This window comes from Gossypium hirsutum, chromosome D01 (genome assembly GCF_007990345.1).
Source record: "Gossypium hirsutum isolate 1008001.06 chromosome D01, Gossypium_hirsutum_v2.1, whole genome shotgun sequence".
NCBI classification, from domain to species: Eukaryota; Viridiplantae; Streptophyta; class Magnoliopsida; order Malvales; family Malvaceae; genus Gossypium; species Gossypium hirsutum.
Window position 1 is genome coordinate 22855698 of NC_053437.1, and position 6397 is coordinate 22862094.

General features: G+C 39.4%; 1 pseudogene; it reads left to right on the forward strand.

The window, feature by feature from the left end:
- Window positions 1-411: 411 nt before the first annotated feature.
- LOC107922542 (ribosomal RNA processing protein 1 homolog) lies at window positions 412-2557 on the forward strand (annotated as a pseudogene).
- Window positions 2558-6397: the final 3840 nt, after the last annotated feature.

Genomic DNA, 6397 nt, shown 5'->3' on the forward strand with positions numbered 1-6397 from the left:
AAATTGTGATTTTTTTAATTCAGTTAGAAAAAATTTATAATAAGTGTATGGAATAATAATTTTAAAAAGGGTAAATACATCATTTTGTATCTAAACTTGTTTTCAAAGTTCAATTTGGTACTTAAATTTTTTTTTTGGTCCAATTAGGTACTTGAGCTTAACTTTTTGGTTCAAATTGTTACTTGAACTTGGATTCATAGTTTAAATTAGTTCAAATAATTCATTTATTGTAAGTACTAATTTAGACCAGAAAGCTAAGTTCATGTACTAATTTAAATAAAAAAATCAAGTTCAGGTACTAAAATATGTATTTGCTGACCTAAAGCAATGGGCCAGTGGCTTAAGAACGAGCAATGCAAAGGATGTGGGGCAGCTGTAAGTCCAGTCCACCGTTTTTGATCTTCTTTTCATATTTTAATTTTAATTTTCCCCCGTTTATCCGTGCCCGTTTGGCGTTTTTATTTTCAGAACTACGCTTAGGGTTTCATTTTGAAGCTCACTCTCTTTTAGCAGCAAAACTGAAAGAAACTTCCGATTCCGGCGATCTTCTCTTCTCTCTCCTAATAATTCAAACAATTTATTTTCCAATCGAAATCCAACTATTTTCAATTGCTTTTGAATCGGCTCAACATGACTGGAGAAGGCCCGAGCCTCATAAAGCAACTAGCGGCTTGCGACAAGTCGACCCGAGACAAAGCCGTACGCTCTGTCATCAACACTTGGCTTCCTTCACAAACCCAACTCTCTGATGAAGAGATGAAGAGGCTCTGGAAAGGTCTCTTCTTCTGCGTTTGGCACGCCGACAAGCTACCCGTTCAGTCCGACCTCATCGAAAAGCTTTCTTCCGTTGTCCCAAAGCTCGAACCGCCTCTATCTCTCCAATATTTCTCTGTTTTTCTTCTTACGATGCGTCGCGAGTGGACTGGAATTGACAAGCTAAGGTTAGATAAGTTTTACCTCTTAATTCGTAGGTTCTTGCATTTCTTTTTCGCTATGTTGAAGAGATGGTCGTGGGATTTGGACTTTACGCGTCGTTCGATTAGGGTTTTAGTTGATGCAACCTTTTTAGCTGATGATAAGTTTCAAGGGAATGGCGTTAATTATCACATTGCTTCGGTTTTCCTCGAGGAACTCAGGCCTTTTCTTCCGGTTAAAAAAGAGGTTCTTGAGATTTTATTGGAACCATTTGTTGGAATAATGGGTAGAGTGAGTGATAAAATTTTGGTTGGGAAGATTAGAATTAATGTGTTTGATGAGTTTGTTAAAATGGGAAGGAGATTGTTAGAACTTAAGACCTCCATTGAGGAGGTTGATCAAGGTGATGATGTAGTTGTGTTGGGGACTATCAGTTTGGTGATGGGATTCTCTAAAAAATTTTATGAATTGGGTTCTTCAGTGGATTGCTGTCAGGGTAATAGAAAGATTCTGTTAGGAGTACATGAAGAATTCTTGAAGTTAGAGAAGGATTTAACATCATTGGGTATTGATATTTCGATCCCCGAGTGTAATGAAGGGGGTGAAGAAGATGAGGTTCCTGAATTGGTACCTATTGCTAGCGAGATGGAATTGAATATCTCTGATGGTGCTTCAGAGCTGGTTGAAGCTAATGGCAATGGTTCTGTCAGAAAGGCTTCAAAGAAGTGCAAGAAGGTGAAAAAAGCAACTCGGAACAGTGGTAAAAAGACCAAGAAAAACAACAATGCTAAATGTACAGTTGCAGATGAGGAGAAAGATGTTATGGTACCAGCAGAAAGTGCCAGTTCTAATATTGAGAAGAATGGTGAAGGTGATTCAATAACATTTACTGAATCAGTGATTTCGAACCTTCAGCTCCAGTTTGAGAAGGTTGCTGAAGAAGTAGGCTTGAATAGTGATGTTGCAAGTGCCTGTGATTTGCCTAAAGTCAATGGTACTGTCTCCAAGAAGAGAAAGAGAGGAAAGCATATGGATGGCAAAAATCTCAGAATGGGGAGGAAACCAATCAAGGGGAGGATGAAATTGATGCAACTGCAAAATCTTGCGAGAACAGCACAAAGAGGGTAAGATTTTCAATGAAAAACAACATAGTTTGGAAACCCCACAGCCCTTTACCTCCACTAAGCTTGAGAATACCGCCCTCTGTCACTCCTAGAGGAAGTGCTCTTAAGAAAGGTTTACCTCCAGGTCCTATAAGGGAAATGCCTCTTATGACAAAGAAGGTAAAGAAAGCTAAATCTGTGAAAAAGGTTCGGAAAGTAGTAAAGGGCATGCATCCTCTAGTCAAACGCACCAAGAAGTTGAAATCAAAGTCCCCCTAGCAGACTATGCTTTATCATGGGAAAAAAAGGTTTTGCATGCATAGTCATTAAAATTCTTCTAAATTTGGTTGTTTTTTCTCTTGTTTTTGACTGTTTAGACTTTCCATCACACAAGTTCTTTGACTTTATAGACTTTTGGTCTTTGAATACTCGACTGTGATGAGAAGTTAATTTATACATGTCTGGAAGATGGACCTTGGACTGAATCATATTCTTTGCTTTCTGGTAGATATAGATTCTAGCATTTATTTGTTTTCTTATTTAACGGATTGAGCTTATAAATTGTGCGTATGCGTCCGCGTTGATAAAGATTGAGGATTTATGATTTGTTCTCCCTTTTCATCTTTTCTAGAAACTTCCCTTTACTTCTTAATACAGATAGAGGATCTATGATTTCTGGGTCCGTTTCAGCCAATACCAGTTGATCCGCCAGTGGTAGAAAATTGTAATTTTTTAAACTTAAAACTTTTTTTTATCGTACATTTGGATTTAATATATAATTATTAAATTAAGTTCATAAATCTAATTAATAATTTTAAAATTTATGTTTTATATGTATATAATTGAGATATATTTGTAGGTGTATATAACATATAATTTACAAAGAAACTAAAAGTTAAACTAATATATATTATATATGTAAAGATAAAAACATTGGTAAACTTGAAATGATACACTAAAACAGTTGAAAATGTATTGGAGTGATTGCAACAAATTAAAGTTTTTAAAATTGGATTGATGATTGAATCGACTAGTATTGATATAAATATAGGAATATATAATAATTTTTACAACACTATTAATTATACAAAACATGGTTTAAATATGCAAATCGCCATTATATCTAACGGCAAACTAGTGTCACGGGGCTAGATCTTTCGTCTCACGATCTGTGCGGCCTTAGGCGATTCGTTCGTCCAAATTCGTCTAAGTTAGCCTTTACTTAAGTGAGTATTCCTTAAGAGCTCCTCCAAGGCACCAAGTTGAAGAGCGGAAGCGGTTTATGCCAAAAGAAGCTACAAAGAACAATAGAAAGCTACAGAAAAGAACACACAACGTGCTTGAGTAAATGCTCTCTCTCAAAATTCTATTACTCTTAAGAATTCAACATACAATGGAATGAGTATAAATGAGGGGAGGCTCTCTATTTATAGTTGAGCTCCCTCAAAACTGACGGTTAAGATACATTTACATCGATAGACGAGATTAACCATATCCCTTTATTTTAGAGATTTACAAGATATGCCATATTAAATCTAATCTAATCTTTACAAGATATGATTTCCTGAATCTTCTAAGATTAGTTACCAAATTAGCTTAGGTTGCCATATCTTCATTATCGGGCCAACTAGGCTTTAATCTAACAGGCTTCTCCAACAGTTCTTTGAATCGGGCCAGTTCTCGTGGGCTAAATGTTCCCCATCTAATCGATAGACTTCAATGGGACGCATCTTGTGCCATGGTCACGGGCTTTGCACTTTGGCCCGTGACATTCTCCCCCACCCATTCTCGCAAAGCCCTCATTGCGACTTCTAAATGACACTGACTTGATTCACCTTGGAACTTTCTCGTTGCCTTGGCTTCTTCTCGACTTGTCTTGCGATCGGGTTATCCCTTTCTTCAGAACCTTTGCCTTGGCTTCCGTTGCCTTTTCACTTGAACCGTTGCACTCGTTAGTACATCTTGTTGGCAAGAAGTCTCCACTCTAACTTGCCCCAATTTTGAATTGTTCCCTTGTGAATTGTCTTGATTCTCACACCTTGGCTTCGTATTGCCCACAGTCCCTTGGCCTCTTTACTTATGAACTTTGAAAGGGCCTCTACAATGTTGCCAAGCCAACAAGTCAGAATTCAAAACACTATCAAAGTGTTCGCAATTTACCTTACTCGCAGCATTTACTCGTCCCAATTGATTTTGCATCGCTCCTTTTCCCTCGAAGCCTGATGCACAACCCACCTTTCCCAAAGGTGTCGGCTCCATAGTTGAATCTACAGGCTTCATATCGATCTCTAGCGCCACTAACACTTTCGAAGGAGCTTTCGTAGCATTTCATACTATCGAGTCAATGTTCCTTCCATACGAAACATCCTCGACTAGTTGGATCGACGACAACACATTTGTCCCCACCTTCATGTCTCGATGCACCGGCATAATAATTTTTGATAACGTACCGGTGACAATATGAATTTGATTGGCCTATGGATGCAGAGATGCCTGAATCCTGTCAAGGAAGTTTAAGCCAAGCACATAATCGTAATTATCTAATTAGATTACCTCGAATTTTTCCTCACCCTTCCATTCGCTGATTTTTTGTTCCACATCACGAACTACTCTCACAGTTGGGGTCGCTTCGAAATTTACTGTCTAGATTTTCCTATTCGATTTCTTAATCGAGAGACCAAGTTTCCCCGTAGCCTTTTTTGATATGAACAAGTCCGATGCTCCTGTATCGACAAGAGCACTCTTCTTTTGACCTGCAATGCTGATGTCTACAAACATCAACCCTTCTCCACCATTCCCTTTCTTTGGAATGAGCACCATCGAATTAACCGTCGATGTTTTTTTCTCAATAGGTTTCGCCTCTTCCGACTCATCATTCCTCTTGATAGCCGAAACTAAAGATACCTTTGGGCAGTCCCTCTTCATGTGTGGTCCCTTACAAAAGTAGCATCATAATTTTCCCCTATTTTCTTTTGGGCTATTAGGTCTTCACTTCCCATTTTGTGGTTTCCTATTATCATTGTCGCTGCTACTACCGTTGTCATAATAGCTATGTCCCTCTTCATCTTCCTCATGGCACCCACCATTTCCCCTCTTGTTGGGCTTGGAAGATTCAAACCTGTCTCTTTCCGGAATAAGTTCCACTATAGACTCCGATACCATAATGGCATTGGTAAGTTCTTGAACTCCTCGACGTTGCAATTCTTGCTTCATCCATATTTTCAACCCATCCGTAAAAGGAGAAAAATACTTCTCGCTCAAACCAGAGATATGGAGCATGGGTTCACTGAACTCCCGCACATACTCCCTAATCGTGCCTCGTTGCGTAAGCCGCCACAACTTTGCTCGAGCTTCATTATCAGTATACTCGAGGTAAACATGTACTTTAAATTCCTTTTGGAACTCCTTTCAAGTCCCAATCTCGGTCCCACCACGTCTCACATCAGTGGACCTACGTCGCCACCATAACAAAACAATGTCAGTAAAATGCATAGCAATAGTATTTACCTTTGTGGCATCATCCTCGATGCTCATTGAATGAAAGTATTGCTCTATGGCCTAAAGAAAGTTGTCCACTTCACTTGCGGACCTTGCCCCTTTAAACGCTTTCGGTTTGGGCACATCCATTGCTTGTGGCTTCGAATTTGAGGCCAACATTCCATTACCTATGGCAGGCTTGAAAATCTTGAGCTCTCCCTTAAGCGCATTGATCTCCTCATTCAAAGCTGTCATCATAGCCTTGAGAGCATCGTCCTTGCCAGCCAGTTTATTCTCCGAGGAACTGATAGTATCCCACACAAATTCCTTAAGTTGCTCTTGCATTGTTTGCAACCCATCATTGAGTCTATCATCGACATCGTTGATCCTCTTCTTGACGTTCCCCATAGACTCCTCAAGAGTGCCGACTCGATCCTCCAAAGCTGACAATAAGTCCCTCAATCGACTCACCTTTCTAGCCCTTCCTGGGGTTTCCATTGGCTCACTCTGACCAACAATTTATTTTGACATCCTAATAGTGTCTTCGAACCAATAGCTGAGATATCACTTGGTTCAAACCAATAGCTCTGATACCAACTGTCACGGGCCTAGATATTTCGTCTCATGATCCGTACGACCTTAGGCGATCCGTTCGTCCAAACTCGTCTAAGTAAGCCTTTATTCAAGTGAGGATTCCTTAAGAGCCCTCCAAGGCACCAAGTTGAAGAGCGGAAGCGATTTATACCAAAAGAAGCTACAAAGAACGACAGAAAGCCACAGAAAAGAACACACACTACGTGTTTGAGTAAATGCTCTCTCTCAAAATTCTATTACTCTTAGGAATTCAACATACAATGGAATGAGTATAAATGAGGGGGAGACTCTCTATTTATAGTTGAGCT